Source organism: Lactuca virosa, chromosome 5, assembly GCF_052849685.1.
Source record: "Lactuca virosa cultivar CGN04683 chromosome 5, Lactuca_virosa_CGN04683_v6, whole genome shotgun sequence".
Lineage (NCBI taxonomy): Eukaryota > Viridiplantae > Streptophyta > Magnoliopsida > Asterales > Asteraceae > Lactuca > Lactuca virosa.
The window spans coordinates 446,268,334-446,291,562 of NC_136430.1; the positions used below are offsets into that span (position 1 = coordinate 446,268,334).

At 35.7% G+C, this 23,229-nt stretch overlaps 1 long non-coding RNA gene across 7 annotated transcripts; it reads left to right on the forward strand.

Moving 5' to 3' along the window:
• Nucleotides 1-8,302: 8,302 nt before the first annotated feature.
• Nucleotides 8,303-10,854, forward strand: LOC145114225 (uncharacterized). Of its 7 annotated transcripts, none has more exons than XR_013710957.1 (7): nucleotides 8,303-8,752; nucleotides 8,867-8,936; nucleotides 9,885-10,085; nucleotides 10,169-10,239; nucleotides 10,328-10,353; nucleotides 10,444-10,518; nucleotides 10,626-10,854. It is a non-coding gene; the product is annotated as an uncharacterized LOC145114225 (long non-coding RNA). The 7 variants fall into 7 exon arrangements; XR_013710958.1 differs by having other exon boundaries at nucleotides 8,871-8,936; XR_013710954.1 differs by having other exon boundaries at nucleotides 8,304-8,752; nucleotides 8,822-8,936.
• Nucleotides 10,855-23,229: the final 12,375 nt, after the last annotated feature.

Consider the following 23,229-nt stretch of genomic DNA (forward strand, 5'->3'; position numbering starts at 1 on the left):
AGATCTTCAAGTGTTCTTCACCATTTCTGGGCCGTGAACCCTCCCAAGGCCGTGAACCCTTCATGTTCTTGGGACGTAAACACCTCCAGGTGGCCGTGAACTCCATTTCATCCTCCTAACTTGCTTCTAACACTCTTTTGGTGAGTTATTCTAGCATCCTAGGTTGTTTCCTAAACACATTTGTAGTTATATTCACTAATTATATACATATATGTGTCATAATATACTAAATAGGACTCGTTTGTGCTTCGGGATTTCACTCGGGAAATTTACCAAATCTTCTATTAAATCCCACAAATAAGGTGAGTTTATACCCCCCCCCCCCCCATATTTTTCAAACTTTTTAATGTTTTAAGGGGGGGGGGGGGGGGGAATACAAGTAAAACACAAGATTGCTTGTGTTTAAAAACATAATTTACCCATTATGTTTACTTACTGTTTAAATGTATTTGAACTTGAAACTTGTTAAAATCATAGAAATCAACTTATAAACTGTAATAGGTATGGTTTATGGATCATAGTAACTATTTTACAAAAATTCAGGTTATAACATAGAAATAAACTTATAAACATGGTTTATGAAACGAAATGAAATCTTTTTACAAAATTACTTGTTAATTATAAAAAGGTTTTACATTTTATGTAAATAATTAATACATGATTGTGAACCACTCGATGTACCACTCAAGGTACCCGTTCGAATCTTAATTATAACCAGAGTGGGTGGCTGAGAGTGGGCGACGTGGTTGTTTCTTTTGCTGCCGGACTTGGCCGCCATTTCTGTTAGTCTCAGCGGCGTCAGCCACCAAGTGGGTGGCTGAGAGTGGTCATTTTATGTTGTTGTTCATGGTGTGGGTGTATCTCGGCCGGAGAAATTAAGAAAAGTCACCACCACCGCCTCACAGCGGTGGCTGCCGCCTCCTGCTACCGCCAACCACCACATTAGGTGGTTGTGTGCATTTTTATGTGTATGTTTGGTGTGGGATTGTTCATGTAGTGTTGGTGCATGGATTTTGGGCAAAATCGCCACCACCACCGCCGTGAAGTGGTGGCTGCCGCCATGAGCCGCCACCGACCACCACTGCCCGAGGTGGCAGTGGGTGGTACCTGGCCTAGTAGAACCCTAATGGACCTAACAGCTTAATGTTGGACTTGATTGGATCGTGTTCGGGTTAGAAACCCTAATTAGGGTTTTCTAATTAGGGTTTAGAAAACCCTAATTTTGGGTTTGTTGGTTTGGACCTATCGGGAGCCGCCTTATGGACCATTGAAATTGAATTATGAATTATGCCCAACTACACTGTATGAATGACCTAGTAGATTGATGGACTTAATGGATTAAGTCCTTAATGGGTTAAGTGGTTCTAATTAACTCTAATCGTCATTTCATGTGAAAACCCTAATTGTGTTGGGTTTGAGTTGGGCCTTTATGTTGGGCCTAGATGCCCGGACTCTTGATGGCCTAATTATTAACAAGTATGGACTAGAATAATTGGATTGGGACTTTAGGATAAGGCCCATCGGACAGGCTTGGGCCCAATTTGGAAAATTGGGCCATAGATGGGCCATAGCTGGGCGTTGAAGATTATGAAGTGTTGGACTATGGGATTGCCAAGTGTTTGGACCAAATAAATAGTTGGGCCTTAAAGTAAGACCATGTGAGGAATTTGGGCCCAATTTAGAGAATTGAGTCATAGTTGGGCTTTGGTTGATTATCAGACTATTGGGCCTTTGGATTGGGCCTTGGGCTTGAATCAAGCTAAGTTAGGGGTAAAGTAGTCTTTTACACTAAGCATTGACTTATGGATATGTTTTTGGGATCCAATTAATAATTGGGTTTATTTGGATGTTGACAGCTTGATGATCTGTCAGCCAGCAGCCCGGGATTTATTCGCGGGACTTCAGCAGTGCGAGGTGAGTCCTCTTCCAGTAGGAACGAGTCTAAAGCACCAAGGCCAGCCCGTATATGTGATACGTTAGTAGCTGAGTGTGGGCGGGGCCCGTATCTCATTATTATCTGAATATAGATATCAGTCAGATTATTGGATTGCTATACTTGTTGTCTATGTGATACTTGTATGTGTTTTTAGGAATGTGGGTGTGGGCGGGGCCCGTATCTCTTATTAGTCGAGTGTGGGCGGGGCCCGTATCTCATAGTTGTACTTGAATATGATATATGACTGAATGATAGACTACTTATACATGTTGTCTGTGTGATACTTGTATGTTTTGGCATAGCAGCTGAGTGTGAGCGGGGCCCGTATCTCACAGTAGCCGAGTGTGGGCGGGGCCCGTATCTCGAAGTAGCTGAGTGTGGGCGGGGCCCGTATCTCAGAGATAGCGGAGTGTGTGTGTGGGCCGTATCTTATAGTTGCATGTTATATGTGTATGGTATGTGGTAGTTTGGGAGATTCACTAAACTTCGTGCTTACAGTTTTCAGTTTTGATTTCATGTACTTCAATTTTCAAAAGAGGAGCTCGGGATGATTGCAGTGCACACACCATTTGTTCAGCCTGGGATGTTTATACTCTGATAGATTGACAAATGTTATGATATTCTTGAGATATACGATTTAGGATTTTTACATGTTGAATGATAATTATGGTTTTATTAATGACTTAAACGAAATTATTTAGACTGTATGATTGGGATGTTACAAGTTGGTATCAGAGCCTTGGTTTGAGGGATTCAGGCATGCTCTTGGGTGTGTCTGAACTCAAACTAAGGGATTAGTATGAAAATTTTCAAAGGAAAATCATTTTTATAAAAAGGACTTGAGAAAAAGAAATGAATTTTTTTTAGAGAAAAGAACTTTGGAAAAGAGAAAAGGGTGTGGTGCATTCAATCAGCCGAGCTCAAGTAAGTACTCCCAAATTACCCATACAAGTTTATGTTATGTTATGATTATCATCTTTATGAGAACAGCATGTTAGATTAGCAGGAGATGCGATCGGAAGCTCGGGAACTGAAGAAAGAAAAAAAGAGTCAAATTCTGAAGCTACTCGGCGAGTAGGGACGTCTACTCGACGAGTACCCACGAAGGTTCGCGAAGCAATACACAAAGTCCTTGTCGCATACGGATTCTACGAAGAGACTCGGCGAGTCGGTTTTCTACTCGATGAGTAGACTCTGTTTTCCAAATATTATAAATAGGAGTCACAATCCCGAATTGAGGAGCTCTGGGAAAAACCCTTGAAAGCTAGGCTGCGATTAAGGCACTGCTGGAACTCCAGAAACTCGAAGATCAAGTCTAAGCATTCGATTTTGGGAAGATTAAAGGCAATTCAAGTGTATTCTTACTCAACCTTTGATTGAATCATGTTTAAACTTATGAATTTCGTTTTTGAGTTGATTGTTACTGCAATTATGAACTAAATCGTTTGTCTTCTGTTTAGGGTAGATGATTTTGTGAATATGGATTGATTTTATGGTTAGGATTAATATAATTTGGTGATATTGTTTTGTTAAGCTTGTTAAAGTACCTTATGCATTAACCATAACTATTTTCTGTTAATTGACAAGTAGTTAAGTTGCATGAACATCTCTTAATTGCTTACCTCATGTGATTTATGTGACAACATAGTTATATGCCTAGGAACAGCGAACGTGAAACTAGGATTAATTAGAAAATAGGTAAATTAATGTGTGAGCTTGTGTGATAAACCATCAACAAGAGGTTAAGTGAATTATTAATTTAATTAACCATTACAAGTCTTATTTAACCCGAATTAATTAACTAGGGAACTCATTAATTTAGACAACTGGCCACTACTTGAATTAATCTGTTTTCTAAGGATTAGCAATAGCGAACGTGAACCTAATCATCCTAATCGGTAGCCAATGAAAAGTTAATCTGATATATTTACCATAAAATCAACCATAGGATCAAATTATTCGAACCTAAACAGAAGTCCTCTTTATTATTGAATTTATTTGCATTTTTTTTGTTAAGTTTTAGTTAAGTTTCTAGTCTTGCAAAACTAGAGAAAACCCTTCTATTTTATTATTTGTTTTAGATAATCTTAGTAGTTAGATTAATTTCTGTTCCTTGAGTTCGATACCCTGCTTGCTAAATTATACCGCCAATTGACAGGTCCACTGCCTTTTGTGTGTCAAATTCATAATTAAAAAGTAGGAATAAAACTAGTTCGTTTTACACACATCAATTAGGACCAAGGATCTAGGAAGGATGCCCTATATGCCTATTATATCTGTATCTACTTTATGAGAATTGCATGCTAGTTAGGACTAAGGATCTAGGAAGGATGTCTTATGTGTCTGTTATATATATCTCAGCTTTATGAACTGCATGCTAGTACAGATTAGTCAGGGATAGCTTGAAAGAGATATGCTTGATTATGTTTACTCGATGCTCGAATGCTGCTTGTTTTGTGCTTTTAGGAGTCTTAGTTATCTTTTACTAACTGGAAAGTGAATATGTTACGTTACATATTGCGAGAACTAAATAATTGCAGAAGGTTAGGTCTAGCTCTATTGCGCAGCTCTTGTTTGAGTCCAACCGTTGTAGGGTAGGATCTCTCATTCGAAGTATTTACTATATATAATAAAGATCCGGTAGACAGTGGAATGTGTGACTTGCGCCTCATTTCCTGTTCCTTGTTTGGTTGTGGGCTTAGGGCAGAATCACACATTCAACTGTCTAATCGATCTGTATTATATATAATTAGTATTCACCGAATGATTACATAAGGGTTAACTACAGTCATTTTACTTATTAAGAAAATATAGGATTTTCTTAAGGAACGTTTTCAAATTAAAGGATTATTAAAAGTACTTAGTGAATACGTCAGGGTTTGATACATAAGGATCCGACAGATAGTGAGATGTGTGGATTCTGCCTCATTTCCTGTTTCTTGTTTGGTTGTGGGCTTGGGGCAGAACTACACAGTCGACTATCTATTCGATCTGAATGTATATGACTTGTATTCACTAAGTACTCGTAGAAGAATCAATCATGAGTTGTTTTACTTATCATTTAACAACAGAAAATATAGGATTTTCTGGAGGAACTGGCGAACTTTTCAAAAGGATAAAGAATATACTTTCTATAATAAAAATATTTATGAACTCACCAACTTTAATGTTGACGCTTTTTCAAACCACTTGTAATCTCAGGGTCGTTAATAAACAGGTACTCTCTTCCAGGTGTTGCGAAGATAGAGTTTTACGTCTTATCTTTTGTTGTACTTTTTATGTATTTCAAGTAATGTTTTGAACATAATGTAAATATTATATTATCAATACGATGGTTGTTGTTACATTGATTACTATAATGCATGTGTTGTGATACTTGACATGATGTCCTCCACCCCCGAACGTTTCCGCCGTTCCAGTTTGGGGGTGTGACATTGAGCGTCGTAAAAGGCTGTTTTTCTAGTAGTGGCAATTAAAAACAATTCAGAATTGGGCGGTCATTCATACACACAAGAATTGTTACATGGAAATTATACACTTTGTTATGAGATGATGCGTCTTTCACGTGAAACATATGTACCTTTATACACAATCATTTTAGACGTAATTATTGGTTGCAAAATATTAGGCATATAAGTGTTGAAAAAAAAAGATGGTTATGTTCTTCACAATTATAAGACATCCAACATTCCACAAAAACTTTTCATAGATATTTTCATGAGGTTTGAAATGCAATGATGATTTTGCAAAAAAAAAATTATAGTGGCGACCGTAAATTCCAAAAACATCATAAAATGCTAAAAGAAATATTTCTTGGAGTAATAGGTACATTAGATGGAAGTCGCATACATGCAATCGTGCCTACTGATTAACAAATGCTGATTAACAAACTCGTTACAGAGGAGGTGGATTTATGACTCCTTACCGCAACACGAGGTATTGATTATCTGATTATCGACGACGACGAGCATCAACTAAGGAGGAAAGATTCAATCATGCACACATACAACCTGGTAATGATATTTTGAGCGAGCTTATGGTGTTTTGAATGAGAGATTCTCAATCCTAAAGCAAATGACTCCTTATAGTTTTTCAATGCAAAATAGACATAGTCGTTGCTTATTTCGCAGTCTATAATTTCATAAGGAAATGCAGTAATGATCAATTATTTATGGCGTCCGTGGAAAACACAGGTTGAGCACAAGAGGGAGTAAGTGGCGGCCAAAACATACACGACATGGAATGGTTGAATGGGGTTCACAAGGCAACGAATACATGACTAATTTGTGTGACCAGATTGTGAATCAATTATTTTTAGATGCTTCAAATTAAATTTGTAGGATTTTATTTGGATTTTAGTATGATTTTGTGAATTTGAAAATTTTATGTTTGATTTGGATTTGTGTTTATTTATATGATTTATGTTTAATTTGGATTTTGAATGGTGTTTATATATATTTTTTATAATTATAATTATTCAAGAAGTTGGTTAGGTTATTTTATAAACATAAATATTGAATTCAACAAAAAATAATACATAAGGGTAAAATGGTTATAATTCAACACAGCAATTCAGAGGTTCCAACCAAACAACCAACCAATATGTTGAAAATTCAAACCTTCTTAGAACTTCATACCTCCTAAAATTCAGATCCTGCCAAATAGCTCTTATGACTTCTTCACTTAAAATGACTATAATACCTCCATAAGTTAATCTTAACACTCTAAAAAAACTTATCAACTTATAGCTTCTTGGCACCACCACATAAGCTAATCGAAACACCTTTTTAGAAACTTTTTTTTTGTCACCTCATAAGCTAATAAACACTTTTATCAAAAATTGCTTATTAAGTTAAATAATTAATTAAGTTTGTATTGATTACTAGCAAGAGGGTCCCGATTTTTTTAATGGCTTTGATGAGAAGTAATAGACAAGCTACTCATACCAAAGGCTCTCATTAAGTTGGAATGGACAGTAGATGCATAAGAGTCAAAATTTGAGGAAACCTTTGTGCAAATATAGACGAATGATACAACTTTCCCAAACAATAATCACCATGGCAACATTTTGTAGTACATACTTATTTTGACATTTCTAGATTGTTATTACCTGTATATTTTGATTAAAAGAGTAGATTTTTGTAAAATTTTCATGCCCATTAATTATTATGATTATGTTAATGACAATCTTGATTGACATAGGTTAGCAGATCCGAATGTGGTTTCAAATCCTAAAGCACATGTAGTAAAAAATGATATAAAATGAAGGAAAACAACATATTTAACATTGAAAGTCAAAATTCATCCCATGAACTTTGAACATTGATCCTATAAGATGGGGTATACTTTAGAAGTCACCAGCAAAATAGTAACCAACTTTGAGAAACTAACTACAAGGATTATAAAATATCAGATTATAACAATATAGGAACTTTTAAGATTACTCAACAGAAGGTAAAACTTTCCAATAAAAAACTACACAAAATCCTGTTAACTAACTCCATTTTAAGACATATTTTGTCCTTTCACTAATCCAATTAATGCAGGGCGTATAATGTATGCATCATTAGAAGAAGGAAAAGGAAAAAGGTCCAAATCAATGTTGATTGTTCATGTTACAAATAATAAAACAAGTTTGATGGTTTAAGAAAAAGATTCAAACACAAATCATAAACCTAATTCGTCTTAAAATGGATTCAATTGCAGAATTCAACACAAGTCGTAATCAAGCACAACAAGAAAGCTATAAGAATCAAATTGAAAAAGATGGGAGTGGGGGTTTAGATGATTTTGAGGACAATGTTACAACGGAAGCATCAGGCCAAGAGTAAGAAGGGTTCGCACCTTAGACAGTCAATAGTGTGCCGGTTGCTGTGCTCTGATAATTCAGCTCATACGCCACCGTTTCCCGTTGTTAGTTTACAGGTCTGGATGGAAACAAATATTCTAGTGGCTCGCTCTTCAAGAGGTCGCCGCCACCAGCGCACGGTGGTTACAACTCGGTCCCCCAAAGTCTCAGTTATTTATACCGTGGATCCTAACCGACACCGTTCAAAGACTGAAAACCGCCGTGCAAATAAATGCACCGCCGCGAAACTTTAGAGCCCCGACTTGACCTTCTTTCAAGATGGATTGCTCTTGAAGAACCTCCATATAGCCTGTGTCCCCCTTTCAACATCCCTCCGACTCGCGTAACCAAGTCCGGCGACTTTGAAGTTCGAACAGTGTTTATAAAACCCTAAATAAGCTATTCTCCGTAGGGGATATGGGACGAAAGGTTTTCTTTTGTATATAAAAAGTTGGGCTACAGGATACTTTATTCTCTTTCCTGTTTTGCTACAGAACTTTTTTTTTTCAATTTCAGCCACAATAATACTTCCCTTTTCCGATTTCCATGACGCCGCCCTCCTCCTCCAATACTCTTTCTTTCGCTTTTCCTTACTTCCTCTTTCTTTCTTCTTCACTCTTCCTTACGTCTCTCTCCCTCGAAACCCTTTAATTGGCTGGTCATATCGGACATTGAAAGCGGAGTTTCTTGGCTGACATCAGGGCATACAACAGTATCCGATTGAGCGCCACCGTAACTGTTCACCTCTGTTTTTTCTTATTTCCTTTGCGAATGTTCCTTCTTGGTGGCATATTCAGAACGAGTTGAAGGTAATGTTTTATTCTACTTTGAGGGTATCGGCTATGGTGGTGGGGTTTCTTGGTCTTTGTGTGCGTGAACCAGGATGAATATTGAAGATTTATGGAGGTGGTGACCGGTGGTTGATATCGAGGGCTAGGGGTGCTACTGGGTGGCGGTGAAGATGATGGGTAAACAAATTACTGAAAATCCATCTGATGTTTTAGTTTCACATGTTGATTTACGATTTATGATTGCAGGATCCTCTTTTTCATTTTCTGATTTCGTTGATTTTCGTCCTAAAGACAGGCAACACATAAGAGAAATTGGAAAAGGAAACGTTTGCTGGAAGAGGATTGTGAGACGTCTGAGGAGGTGAACTCTCTTAAACTTTTTATATTATGCTCACCATGTGTTTGCTTAAATTCCCCAAAGACTAACAACAGTGGCACTGCTCATTCAAGAAACCAGTTAATGCGATTTTTAACTATTCGATTCAGGATTTTTGTTGATTATTTGGAGTAAAATGCTCACGTAACTTTATAAAGAAAAATACTCCAAAAAAATGGATCCCAAAAAAATCCCAAAGAAGCTATATATTGTTTTGCTTATTTTTGCTGATTAAGTGGAGAACATCCCTACAACAAACTGCAATCATGAATAATTCAAGCAACATCTTTAGATTCAACATGGCCTAGAAAACTATTATTTTGACTTTAAGGGATTCCGAAAGCATATGCCCTATTCTTTAAATGATAATGTGAGTTTAGTGGAAAGATATATCAACAAATTAATTCAATTTGTTAATTAAGAATCAATGCAAAATGTAGGACGATCATATAATAACTCGACCTTTGTACGCTAAACATCTATGTTTAGTGAAATATTATTTTGAGAAATATTCTATGTTCTATGAAATTTGGTTCTCAGTATAATTTGGAAGTTAAACGGTATATTCTAAATACATAAAAGTAAATTTGAAGTATATATTCGTAAGATTTGAAGGGTAATTAGTTGGAGTTATGTTCAAATTAAAGGGTTATAATTAAGAGTGCAAACCGGAAAACTGAAATAAAAACAACAACCTAATAACTAAACAATGGTGTGGTTTTTATTTTGTAAAAACCAAGTATTTGTGGTGTGGATGGATTTTGCATCATATACAGGAGATTTTGTGGCTTTTGGGCTGTTCCTTCTGGTGAGTTTTTATAAATAATAAGAAAGTTAATTTTTTTATCCTCATGTCATTTTGTAAGTGAAATTAAACAACTATTCTTTAATTGATCCATCTTATAATAATACAGTAAGATTTTTGTTTTGCAGAAGCAAAGAATTCACACTCTTGGTAGATGGAAGGCGATGATGTCTGTGTGGATACATTATTGTATACATGAAATGACTATTTTACCCTTGCAGTACAACAAACTCTCTAAGTGAATTTTTTGTTGATAGTAGGTGGGAAGATCTTTATTCGATACAATTTGTAGAACTTTTGGGAAGATTATCATCATAGCAGAAGACTTGGTATGAAATTATTTTCATTTTTTTATAGCAAATAAAAAGAAACATATATATAAAAAAAAGTTGAATATTTTTGGGAATGACAGGGAATTATAACGAAGGATGTAGTCCAGCTTAGAAAATCCATTGATGCCAGGGATGGTTGTTCTTCAGTTTGGTACTAAATTATTTTTTACTTATTCACTTATTTCCATAATTTATATTTATAAAATATATTCATTAATAAATTTTTCTTTTACAAATAGGTTTCAGAAGTGAAGAAAAATGCAATGTGAGTGAGTGTTTTTAAGTTTCAACACTGCAATCTTATATAATTATTTCCGGACAATAATCTTGACTTTTATTTATTTATGTATTTCAGATGCTTAATTATTTGTTGATTTATGTGGATGATGATATTTCATGGGCTTTAATACTGGCTGCACTCTCTGATCTGGTGACCTTTCCAGTTCCTTTATATTTTCTTTAACTGATGAAAGGGGATTTATAAAATATTTTAAGATAGGTAAGGCTAATTGTGTAATTGTTGTGTTTTTGTTGCAGGTCGGAGACAATTGGTGTCGATAAACTAATCAACTTCTCAACTAACAAGTGAAGGATTGCAGCATGTAAAGCCATTAAAGAATTGCCAGCCATTAAAGAATTGCCGATGATTTCTTATTTACAGGGAAAAAATAGGGCCCGAAATTTTACGAAATTGTGTGATTAAATAGTTAATATATATTATCTTATTCAAATTTAAACATAAAATTGATTTGGTTCAGTTGGTAAAGCGCTTCATCCTCTGTTTACAATTCCGGATCGACGTATGTTCGAGTCCTGTTACGACGTTTTTTAAGCTTCCGTGGATTACTTAATTTAAAGTGATTTTCACTTATTTTGCACTTTCAGCCCTTCATTTATGCTCAATACTTTACAATCAGTCCAACAATCCAATTTATATACATAATCAGTTTTTAGAAATTATATATTTATCCCCTCAATTATTTAAAAATTACATTTTTCCTATTTTAATTATATATATATATATATATATATATATATATATATATATATATATATATATAGGGGCCCATTTGTTACGGTTTGCACAGGGCCTTCGGAATCAACGGACCGGCCTTGCTTATTTAATACACCTTCAAATAACTCCAAAAAAAAAAAAAAAAAAACTCAGCGCTGTAACATCCCGTTATTTTCTCTTTGTAAAGTCAACTCTAGTCAACCAAAGTCAAACAAAAGTCTAACTAAAGTCCTTTTTATTGTTTGGGTTTCTATTTAAGTTATGATAATAACATTTATTTGCTAAAATCCTTATAATATCCATAGTTGAATTTGGAAGGAAAATGTTTGAAAACCGAGAAACTTCGCGTACTATTCATTGCCTCGGACCGCAAACACTTCGGGCCGCAAAGAGCTTACGGTCGTACACTCTTCGGACCGTAAACTCCTCGCAGGCCGTAAACGAGGCTTCGGCCGTAATCTACTAACCGACTTCGGACCGTAAACGAGGTTCACGGCCGTAAACCCTCGGACCGTGAACCATCGCACACACACACACACACACACACACACACACACACACACATATATATATATATATATATATATATATATATATATATATATATAGATTTCCTTCATTTTTCATCATTTCTCACACTTTCACCTCAAGAAAATCATATTCTCTCTCAAAGTTCATCAAGTTCTTCACCTTAATCTTCTAGGATGTAAGTAATTCCTTCCATAGAATTGTTGATACATGGCTTTATCTAGTAAAGATCCATGTTTTCATCACATCTTGTCTGAACCTTGATGAATGGAGTATCGGGTTTTGTGTGCTTCATTCATGACTACGTCTCTGTAACCACCGAACTTTGGTGTCCAGATCCGGTTCATGAAACAATAGACTCCATCATCCCTGACTTTGAAGTTTTTATTGATGGGTTTTAGGTGAAACAAATAAACTAGAAAACAATTCCTAAGTTCACATGCAACCTACTTTGGATCTATGTTTTAACTATTGAACATATAACTTTGAATTGCAAAACAAGAACCCTAGAGGAGAGAGGCTATTTTCGTAATTAACAAACTAGGGTTTTAAAATTACATACCTTTCAATTGTTATAGCAAACAATTGTTAATCTTCTTGAACTTGATCTTCTTGGAAGCCTAGCACCACAAATGTAATGCCTCTAATGGAGTCACACCCAAAAGCTAGCAAGAAGGAAACTTGAAGGAGAGAGAGTAGGGTATGCAAAATTCGGCCCTAGGGTTTCACAAGGGAAGGAGTGGCCGAATTTAGGAGCTGGGAGGCTCCTTATATAGCTGAGGGATCTAGGGTTTAGGGAAAACCATAATACTCCTTTGCTTGGGGCCTAAGCTAATCCAAAGGCCTTATCCAAGCCCCTTGGACGAATCCATTAGGGTTTCCCCCATGGATTTCGTCCACCTCCTTCCAAGGAGGTTCTGGAGCCTTCCACTCAACTATCTGATAATTACAAACTAGTCCCTGCACTTTATAATTAATACAATTAACCCCAAAATTAATTCTAATTAATTTCTGGCTAATTATTAATTAAACCTTATGATTTCTAATTAATATATTAATCTTTTAACATATTAATAAATCATTTATATTAATTTATTAATCTTATAATAAATCAATATCTCTCCTTTCATAATTTCCTTGTCCAGTTGCTAGGTTTGAGGGCAACCTAAAAGGACTGTGCTGCTATCAATTCAAGTACATACCAATTATATTTATGGGCTTAGACACCTAATCCAACAGTCTCCCACTTGGATAAGTCTGTAACTATAACTGCTAGTATGCCTTCTAAATTTGACCAGCAAATTGTAGCTTCCAAAAGCTGCTGCTGAACTCTGACCCAGTCAGTTACGTGTCCTTAGATAAGTGATCATATAATCCTTCGTTCTGCAAGATATCCCCAAACATAAGACATGGAATGTAATCAATCTCTTTGTCCAGAATCTATGTTTCCCGATTTCTGATTTGTGATGATGTAGGACTTCTAATTGAACACGTCAATTTAGTCCTGGCTGGGCCCAACACATAAGTCAACACCAAATCATCGAGGGGCCCACAGATATCGCTTTTCCGGTTAGGGCAAAAGGAACGAATAAACGTTGACTCATATGCTTCTATCTTTTACTCATCAAATTATACATGACAATACGTTTTATAACACCAAGTTACTGATGCGTTTTCGTATCACCAATGTATAACCGACTTTGTAAATTACAACTCATATATCTTCGTTTCAAAATTATAAGATATTATCGTCTCAGTATTACTCGTGATGAATTCCATGAAGTGATACTCTGAGCGACGGTTTATCCAATACTCAAATCTCAATTTCTGAGTACTCATTAACATTACAGCAATTCTATTGCTATGTCTATCCTTAGATAATCTGCAATCCAATTCACGACAGTCTTAATTCATTACTTACTTCCAAAAGTGCGAGCGACTGTGGAGTTTGAATTAATCATATTATTCGGGAAGTAAAAACATGCAAAAATGAAACACAATAATTAAAATTGACAAAAGGCAGTAAACAAACTCATAAATAATACTTTATTATTTAATCACCAAAAGTCAATTACATTTACTTTGTAACAAGTTTCTGAACTAGACTAATCTAACTACTAAAACGAATATCATCTTTCAGTCCTATGCTCCGAGCATGCTGAATATGCTTAGCCCTACTCAGACCCTTTGTGAGGGGGTCTACTAGGTTATCTTCAGATGACACCCTCTTTACTACAAGATGGCCTTCTTCTACTCTATGCCTGATGAAATGGTACTTTCTGTCGATATGCCTGGTTTTACCTGTTCGATTAATGTCTAAGTCCATAACTATATTTGGTATGTACTTGACCCGACCCGGCATGGTCCATTTGAGTTGCACTTCACCGGCACAATTTATATGGATAGTCTTTTGAGAATAGTATATTTATGATTTATATTAATATATTATAAGTTCTAATATATTAATATGGAATCATATTATTTAATTAGTATTGATCAAAAATTAATTTAGAATTAATTAAGTGATCAAAAAGAACTAATTAAATATGGACTCTTATATATATGGAATGTGCCAAGTTCATTTAGGTTGGGCTAAGCTTTCATGGATGATCCATGGAGCTTTTAACCCATGGATCCTATGTAAATGAAAGGTCATGGGTATTAGGGTTTACATGGATGTAACCCTAATCCTCCATAATATATAAAGGGGTCCTTGGCTCACAAAATTGGCACAAGTGTGTGAAAATAAGAGTGGGCCGATTTTAGTGTGCATACATATTTTCTCAAGTTCTTCCAAGGTGTTTTGGTGATTTGTGATTCCATTTGAGGCTTCCACACTATTGGCGCTAAGCTCTTAAAGCTTGAAGACATCAAGCTACATCAAAAGGTATGTCATCTAACTAGAACTTTGTAGTATAGGTGCTTCATAATATGCTAGTTAGGATGAAACCTTGGAATAGTTAATATTTACATGTATAATAGAGAAAACATAGATCCAAGGTTTATAGGGTTGCATGTACACCATAGGAGTGTTAGAATGCTCAAAACCCAACAGTGGTGTCAGAGCCATGGGTTGTTTTCTGTTATATTGATGCAAATGTTTTATTTTCAAGTTGAAAAAAAAAGGAAAAAAAAAACATGACGTTTGTCAAATTTTAAGATAATTACTTGTTTTTGTGAAAAACTAATTATTTGTAAAATTTGAATCATTTGCTATATGAGTTGAATTAGGTCAAATTTAGTAAAAGATAAAATGATATGATTATTTTATTAGTTTTAAAAGTTTGATCTAAAGAGTTTTTTGAAACCTCCATAAGTTATGGATATGAAAAGGTTTTTAAAAAAATTGATTCAAAGTTTTTTATGGAGTTATAAAACTTGGTCTTAATGTTTTAAAGAATTCCATAACTTGTTCTTAAGTTATGGAACATGAAAAGTTTCATCATAAAACAAGTATTTAACTCCATAAGTTATGGAATCCAAAAGTTTTCAAGAGTTACAAAACTTGCCCTCAAGTTTTGGAATTTGGAAAAAGTTTTTTATGATAAAAAAAATTGAATTCTAAAACTCTTGGGTTCATAACTTAAACAATTAATTAAATGGTTTTAATTTTGAATTTAATAATTGGAATTATGATGTTTTTATTGAATAATTCAATTAACTCTTATGGACTTTATTAATAGATAATTAAAGTGTTTAATTAAAAGAGAATTAATAATTCCATAATGACATGGTTTAAATTAAATTAAATTAAGAGTATAGTTTAATTAATAGATTAAACCACCAAGTATTTTAAATGTCTAAAATACACCCTTATACTATTATAAGATTAAAAGTTTAATATATTATATGTATAAGAGCAAGTCGTCTTACCATTAGTAGGCCTCATTCACGAAGCCGGTCTATAAGGGGGGTATAAGGTTGTTGTCTATAAAATGGCAGCTTAATGGGTGTCCACTCTCACCCACCGCTTCCTTGACTGGTGGAGGGTCGTTAGCCGAACAGGTAGGACAAGGACTATAATTCTCCCTTCATTAAAAGTATTAATGATAAATACTAAGTAACTAAACCTTTTATTAATTCCCAATCTTAGTTACTTAGGAAAATATGAATAAGGTGCTAATCCATGAAATTACACTTTGCACTTTGTTTAAGCTGTTAGTGGAGCGTGTGTGGTTAACCGGCACACTAACCTGGACTTAACAAGGTAGGCAAAGGGTAACTTAATGTTTATCATAGTATCGTTGGAGCGTGTGTGGTTAACCGGCACATCGATTGAGGGGTAAAAATTAAGGGTACCAAGTATATTTGCATGGTTACTTCACACCTTGTTTTGTGATCCTCGGCATCCCAGTCACAAAACCTGAAGGGCACACTCGAGATTTAAACATGCTATTGAAAAGTTCAATGAATCTCAAAAGAATCTAGGAGTTTCAAAACCAATTAAAACCTAATAATACATTTCGTTTATCTTGGTGGAAATTGGTGAATCGTCATTCACCTACCTTCAAATATTTTATAGCTTGGATTACGGCATCCCTCTTCCAAGTTATAAAATAGTTTGCTGGGTCCTAGCCTTAATATATCATATTGGGTGTTATATTAAGGACTTAAATCAACTTTACGTGAATTTCTCCCATTGTTGATGTCTGGTTTAGACAACAATGATCTTCCCAAACCAAGCTTTCCTAATGAATATGACTTCCCGAGTTTGGCTCATGGAAGTCATACTTCTCTTCCCCCACCTCCTCCAATTATTCTCCCTAACCCACAAGTTCAAGGTCACTCAAGCCCTAATGGCAAGCAAGGTCTATGTGTGATCACATCTTAGAGATGAAGTCACATATTGACAAGCCGGGAGAGTTGGGTGTCAAAGTCTTGAGAAAGTTGGATGTTCAATCACTTTCTAAGTCACATAGTGAGTTCCTTTGGGACTACTATGAAACAGACTATGACATGAACCTTAATGATCATATCTATTTGCTTGGTGCTGCTGAATCAGCAATGATTTGGAACGATAGTAAAGCAAATTTGATTAGAAGATCAACTTCCCAAAAACTTTATGGACAGTGACAATGGTGACACTAGAAATCCAGAAAAAGCATTCTCTTCCCAATGGGAAGGGATTGGCCATAGTCAACCCGGTTGACCAAATGGTAAAGAGAAAGGCTAAGTCTGAGATAGTCCCATTACCAAAGGGTCCATATGTTTATTTTGCCAAAGGAAGGGGCGTTGATTGCAAAGCTGCCAAATTTACCTAAGGATGTTAAAGTCAATAAGTTTGACTCTACAACAGGTAGAGCCCATTATCTAACTCTGTTAAGTTCTATTCTGAGATCCTCATTACATGATGTGACTGGGTCACATGTTGATGTTTTAAGAATCAAAGAATAGAGAGAAATCTTAAAGGAAGTATATGCTGATTCTGATCGCGAAGGTGGATTTCGATCGCATTAGAATTTTGAGCAGTTGCTTAAGAAGTTATGATATATTGCTAAGGAATAGATAACAACAATTTTCCATGTGGATTGTAAGGATAAGTTTTTCCGCAAAGTTTTAAAATAAAAGAAAATTGTTTAATTTTGTTTATTTGAAGTATCCGTACAATGGCATTTGTGGAAAATTGTTGCTTATATGATTCCACTGACAGCAATATTGGAAAATGGATTTGATTCTTTCATTTGTGGTAGTGTCTAAATTTACCAAATCAGGAAAGTTCCTCATCACCCAAGTTTCAATTGGACCGAAACTTGGAATCATGCAAGTTGAATAGTATGATGAATGAGAACTTTCAAGCATTGGAAAATCAAGACTAATTACTTGTTCACATGGATGTGTGAGTCAAGTGAAGGACTAAAGGGATCGAGTACATATTCTTCTGCACTGGTCATGTCCACCACAAAGCTCGTTAAGACTATTTGATTTACTAAAGTTTAGTAAATATGGTTATACTTACAAGTTTAAGTATAATTCTGAAACATTGGAAAAGTCTCAATGTATGGCAGAACGAATGGGAAGAATCAAATTAGGCAGAAAGATAAAAGTTTCTCAAATCTGAAAAGATGGGAGAGTACTTTAGTATCATGTTTGTGATCATCTTAATGAATTAGAAATCATATCACAATTAGTCCTCTAAAGGTCTTCTTAGTGCATTCTTATGACTAAAAAGAGGAGTCATGAATTGTTGAAATGGTTAGATCAGGAAGATGAGTCATACTTCGTTCCAAAACAATTCTTAGAGTCATACTCCAAGATTGTAACTTGAGTGACATATCTTAAAGAAAGGTTTAAAACACTTGTCAAATGTAAGAGTAAAAGTGTCCTACTCTTGTACATTTGAAATTGGTAAGTTGTGATGTTTTGGATAAAACAAAGACCAACTAAGGCCAATTGTGTGAAGTGTTTGTATTGATAAAGAATCTGCACTATCTCTTGAATATTTGACAAGATAGTCTTATATGTCAAGAGGATAGTGGGAGTCTTAAAGATCCTAAAAAGAATTTCAAGAACTAATCAAGAATAAAACCTGAGGTTCTTCACTAGCACACGACTTGAGGTTTATAACCTATCGTGTTGACATATTCTGTGCCCATTCCAGTTAAAGTTGGCTTTGCATAGGAGTTCTGAAAGTTCTCAATTGGTTGCATAACAACTTGGAAGCAATGGCAGGCCCTGTACTGCCAGGTGGCAAGAAGTTAAGATTGCATAAGTTCAGTCCATGAGTTTGGATTTGTCATTATCCTTGTCTTGTGACTATGGTTTTGACGATTCACATGGATAAGAACACATACACCATAAAATCTAAGGGTCATAAGGTTTCTCTCCGATTCATGAAAATGATGGTGAGGAAACACTTCCACCAAGTAGATTTGAAGCAGATGGCAAAAGGTCTAAACAATTGAGACTATGATTACGGCATCCCTTTTCATAGTTCTGAAATTGTTTAGACACACATGCATGCTATCTAAGGAAAGGTGTATGATTTTGATAAAGTTTTATCAAAGCATCTCGTATCAGAAATCTGAACTTTGGTAAGAAAGTCAATAAAGTATTGATTTCTAGAAGTCCAGCTGATTTCTGAGTGCATGTCAAAGCTAGTGGGAGCATAAGTGTTATGCTAATAATCATCATGTTAGTGGGAGCATGATAATTATTGTTAGTGTTGCAAGTTAGCAATGTTAATTATAGAAAACAAAAGTTTCAATTCGTGAGGCTGCAGGGATTGAAAAAGTTGTTTTGCTATAATTAAGGGAGAGGATATACTTCATTTCAGTTCTAAAGGCTTAGATTGAGACCTTAATCATCTTTAGTCAAGAATATATATATATGAATTTCATGTTGGATTGGTTCAACTTAAGGAAATTCTATATATTGCGTTCTCAAAATTCGATTATGATTACGGCATCCCTCTTCATAGTCAAATTTTGAAAACATGGCAAATAAAAATATTGTAGCAAAAGACTGGTCTAGAATCATGTCTTTATGTGAGACATCATGAATCGTGTACCATTTGCTTTGGGTACAGGATCGATTGCATGTGCTATAATATTTGTCATTTCTAAATTTTTCCAAATGCCCAGAGGCATTAAGAAGGGAAAAGGTGTAGAATTGGATATGACTAAAATGATTAAGCAATTGTCGAGGACAATCTGAGGTTTACCAAAGATTGGTTGCTCAGGGACAGTTGGAAGTATAATGCTAATTTTGGAAGAACCATATTGACATATTCTGAAAAAAGGCATCTCTTATTCAGAAGTGATAGTCAAAATGAGAATATGGAGTTGTCTCCATAGGTGGAAGTTATCTGTGTAAGATTAGAAAACTTAATGCAAGAAGCATGTCCAAAGCAATGTACTTTGAATATGAGACTTAGTTTCCATGGAGTTGATCTCCATTGGAATACCTTATAATGACTGTTGACAAGTCTTTGTGACTTTGTACATATTCATTACAGGAGGGTCAGTGCATATAAGTTTAAAATCTAAACATATTTCGATAAATGATAAGAATTTGAAATTCTCACATTTTTCGATAAGGATTTGGGAGTGTGAAATTAGAATCGTTGAAATTATGTTCAATTGGTTTATTTCACAAAGTAAGGATCATAGACAAACATAGAGTGCATACTTGGTGTATGGCAAAGCTATTGTTTAAGAAAAACATAGTGTACATGCTTGGAGCATGGGGCAACTAGTGTTTTTAATTCAAGTATAAAGTTGATAAAACCGAAACAATGAATAATGAGTAATCAGTATGGTGATAAATAAAAGTGTTTATTTATATTCATAGGGTTTGATACCATATTTGATTCATTTATTCTTGTGTTTCACTTTGCATGTTTTGACTTCCAGAATAACTAAGTCGCTCTTCCTGAATGATTAAGTTATTCAAACCATCCACAGTCGGTCATATGTTGGAAGTAGATATGAATCAAGACTGTCATGGGTTGGTTTGTAGAGGTCCAAGTTGGTGGACAAAGTGGTGCTACAACACTCATGAGTGCTCATAAGTTCTGAGTATTGGATTCAACCCGCGCTCATTTGAATCACTTCATGGATTTTATCACGAGTGATCATGAGACGATAATATCTTATATTATTCAAACCTAGAGATATGAGTTGTTACTATGAGTTGGTTATACATTGATTGCACGAAAACGCATTTGGTAACTCGATGTTATAAAACGTGCCTTTGTGTATGATTCAACAAGTAGTAGAACAAGCCATATGAGTCGAAGTTTATCCATTCCTTTTACCTTCGAGATAAAAGCGATATTTGTGGGCCCCTCGATGATTTAGCGATGACACATGTGAGTGCTTGGCCAAGCCAGGACTGATTTGATTTGTTCAATCAATCAGTCATCATAAATCGAAAATCGGGAAACAACAAATGGACAGAGAGAATGATTATAATCCATGTCTCAGTCCATATGATATCTAGAATGGAGGAATATATGATCCCTTATCTAATGGACAAGTCATTGACAAGGTCAGAGTTCGACAGCGGCTTTAAGAGCTACGATTGCCAGTTAGGTTTTGAAGTCATACTTAATAATAGTTTGACTTATCCAAGTGGGAGACTGTTGGATTAATGTCTAAGTCCATAACTATATTTGGTATGTATTTGACCCGACCCGGCATGGTCCATTTGGGTTGCACTTCACCGGCACAATTTATATGGATAGTCTTTTGAGAATAGTATATTTATGATTTATATTAATATATTATAAGTTCTAATATATTAATATGGAATCATATTATTTAATTAGTATTGATCAAGAATTAATTTAGAATTAATTAAGTGATCAAAAAGAACTAATTAAATATGGACTCTTATATATATGGAATGGGCCAAGTTCATTTAGGTTGGGCTAAGCTTTCATGGATGATCCATGGAGCTTTTAACCCATGGATCCTATGTAAATGAAAGGTCATGGGTATTAGGGTTTACATGGATGTAACCCTAATCCTCCATAATATATAAAGGGGTCCTTGGCTCACAAAATTGGCACAAGTGTGTGAAAATAAGAGTGTGCCGATTTTAGTGTGCATACATATTCTCTCAAGTTCTTCCAAGGTGTTTTGGTGATTTGTGATTCCATTTGAGGCTTCCACACTATTGGGGCTAAGCTCTTAAAGCTTGAAGACATCAAGCTACATCAAAAGGTATGTCATCTAACTAGAACTTTGTAGTATAGGTGCTTCATAATATGCTAGTTAGGATGAAACCTTGGAATAGTTAATATTTGCATGTATAATAGAGAAAACATAGATCTAAGGTTTATAGGGTTGCATGTACACCATAGGAGTGTTAGAATGCTCAAAACCCAACATTACCATGATCTCTGGGTTCCTTAGTTAAGGCAACCGCTCCCTCATTATCGCAGAACAGTTCCATAGGCTCCTGGATGGTTGGAACAACTCCGAGATCTCCGATGAAGTTCCTGAACCAAGCTGCTTCTTTCGACGCTTCACTCGCTGCTATGTACTCTGATTCACAAGTAGAATCAGCCATCGTATTTTGCTTTGAACTTTTCCAAGTAACCGCTCCTCCATTCAGTAAAAATACCCAGCCAGACTGAGAACGGAAGTTATCTCTATCCGTTTGAAAACTGGCATCACTGTAACCATCTACTCTCAAAGTATCACTGCCACCAAGCACAAGGACCCAGTCCTTTGTCCTTCGCAAATACTTGAGTATATTCTTAACCGCTATCCAATGAGCTCTACCCGGGTTTCCCTGATAGCGACTGACCATGCTCAAGGCAAATGCCACATCAGGGCGAGTACATGTCATAATGTACATGATCGATCCGACAGCGGAAGCATAAGGTACACGACTCATGTCAGCTATTTCCTCATCTGTACTTGGGCATTGAGTCTTACTCAATTTGGTATTGCTTTGGATAGGTAGCTCTTCCTTCTTGGAATTTTCCATACTAAACCTTTTTAGTACCTTATCCAAGTATGTGCTCTGACTAAGTCCAATTAGTCTCTTCTTTCTATCTCTCAATATTCTAATCCCAATAATATAGGCAGCTTCTCCAAGGTCTTTCATGGCAAAACACTTTCCAAGCCAAGACTTAACATCTTTCAAGGTTGGAACGTCGTTACCAATGAGTAATATGTCATCGACATATAACACCAGAAAAGTTACTATACTCCCACTAGCCTTGATATACACACAAAACTCATCTTCACTTCTATAGAAACCAAACTCTTTGACTTTCTCATGGAAGCAAAGATTCCAGCTGCGAGATGCTTGTTTCAATCCATAAATGGATTTCTCAAGCTTGCACACTCTATTGGGAAACTTTGCATCAACAAAACCCTCTGGCTGATTCATGTAAACATCCTCAGCCAACTTCCTGTTAAGGAAAGCAGTCTTGACATCCATCTGCCAGATTTCATAGTCATGAAAGGCAGCTATGGCGAGCAATATCCTAATAGATTTAATCTTAGCTACTGGCGAGAAGGTCTCATCATAGTCAACCCCTGGGGTTTGAGTGAAACCTTTTGCAACCAGTCGAGCTTTGAATGTGTGCACATTTCCATCCATGTCTATTTTCTTCTTGAAGATCCATTTGCTCCCAACTGTCTTACAACCTGGTGCACTATCAACCAAATTCTAAACTTGGTTGCCATACATGGACTTAATCTCGCTATCCATTGCCTCTTTCCACTTGGAAGCCTTTGGGCCTGCCATTGCTTCCTTGTAAGTGACTGGTTCATCTAAATTTACCAGTGTCCTATCACTGATGAATGTGTCACCATCTGAAGTAATATGAAAACCATACAACTCAGGTGGCACACTCACCCTAGTGGATCTTCAAAGAGGTAATGAGTTATCAACTGGTTCAACCGAAATTGTTTCCTCTGGTTGAGTGCTAGTGTCATCTAAGGTTCCTTCATTGGCCAACTCTTGAATTTCTTCAAGGTCAATGGTGCTCCCACTGTCCTCTTTGAATATGAGCTCTCTTTCTAGAAAGACTCCTCTTCGTGCTACAAAGACCACGTTTTCACTAGGTTTGTAGAACAAATATCCAAAAGACTGCTTTGGGTAACCAATGAAAACACATTTCTCACTTCTAACTGCTAG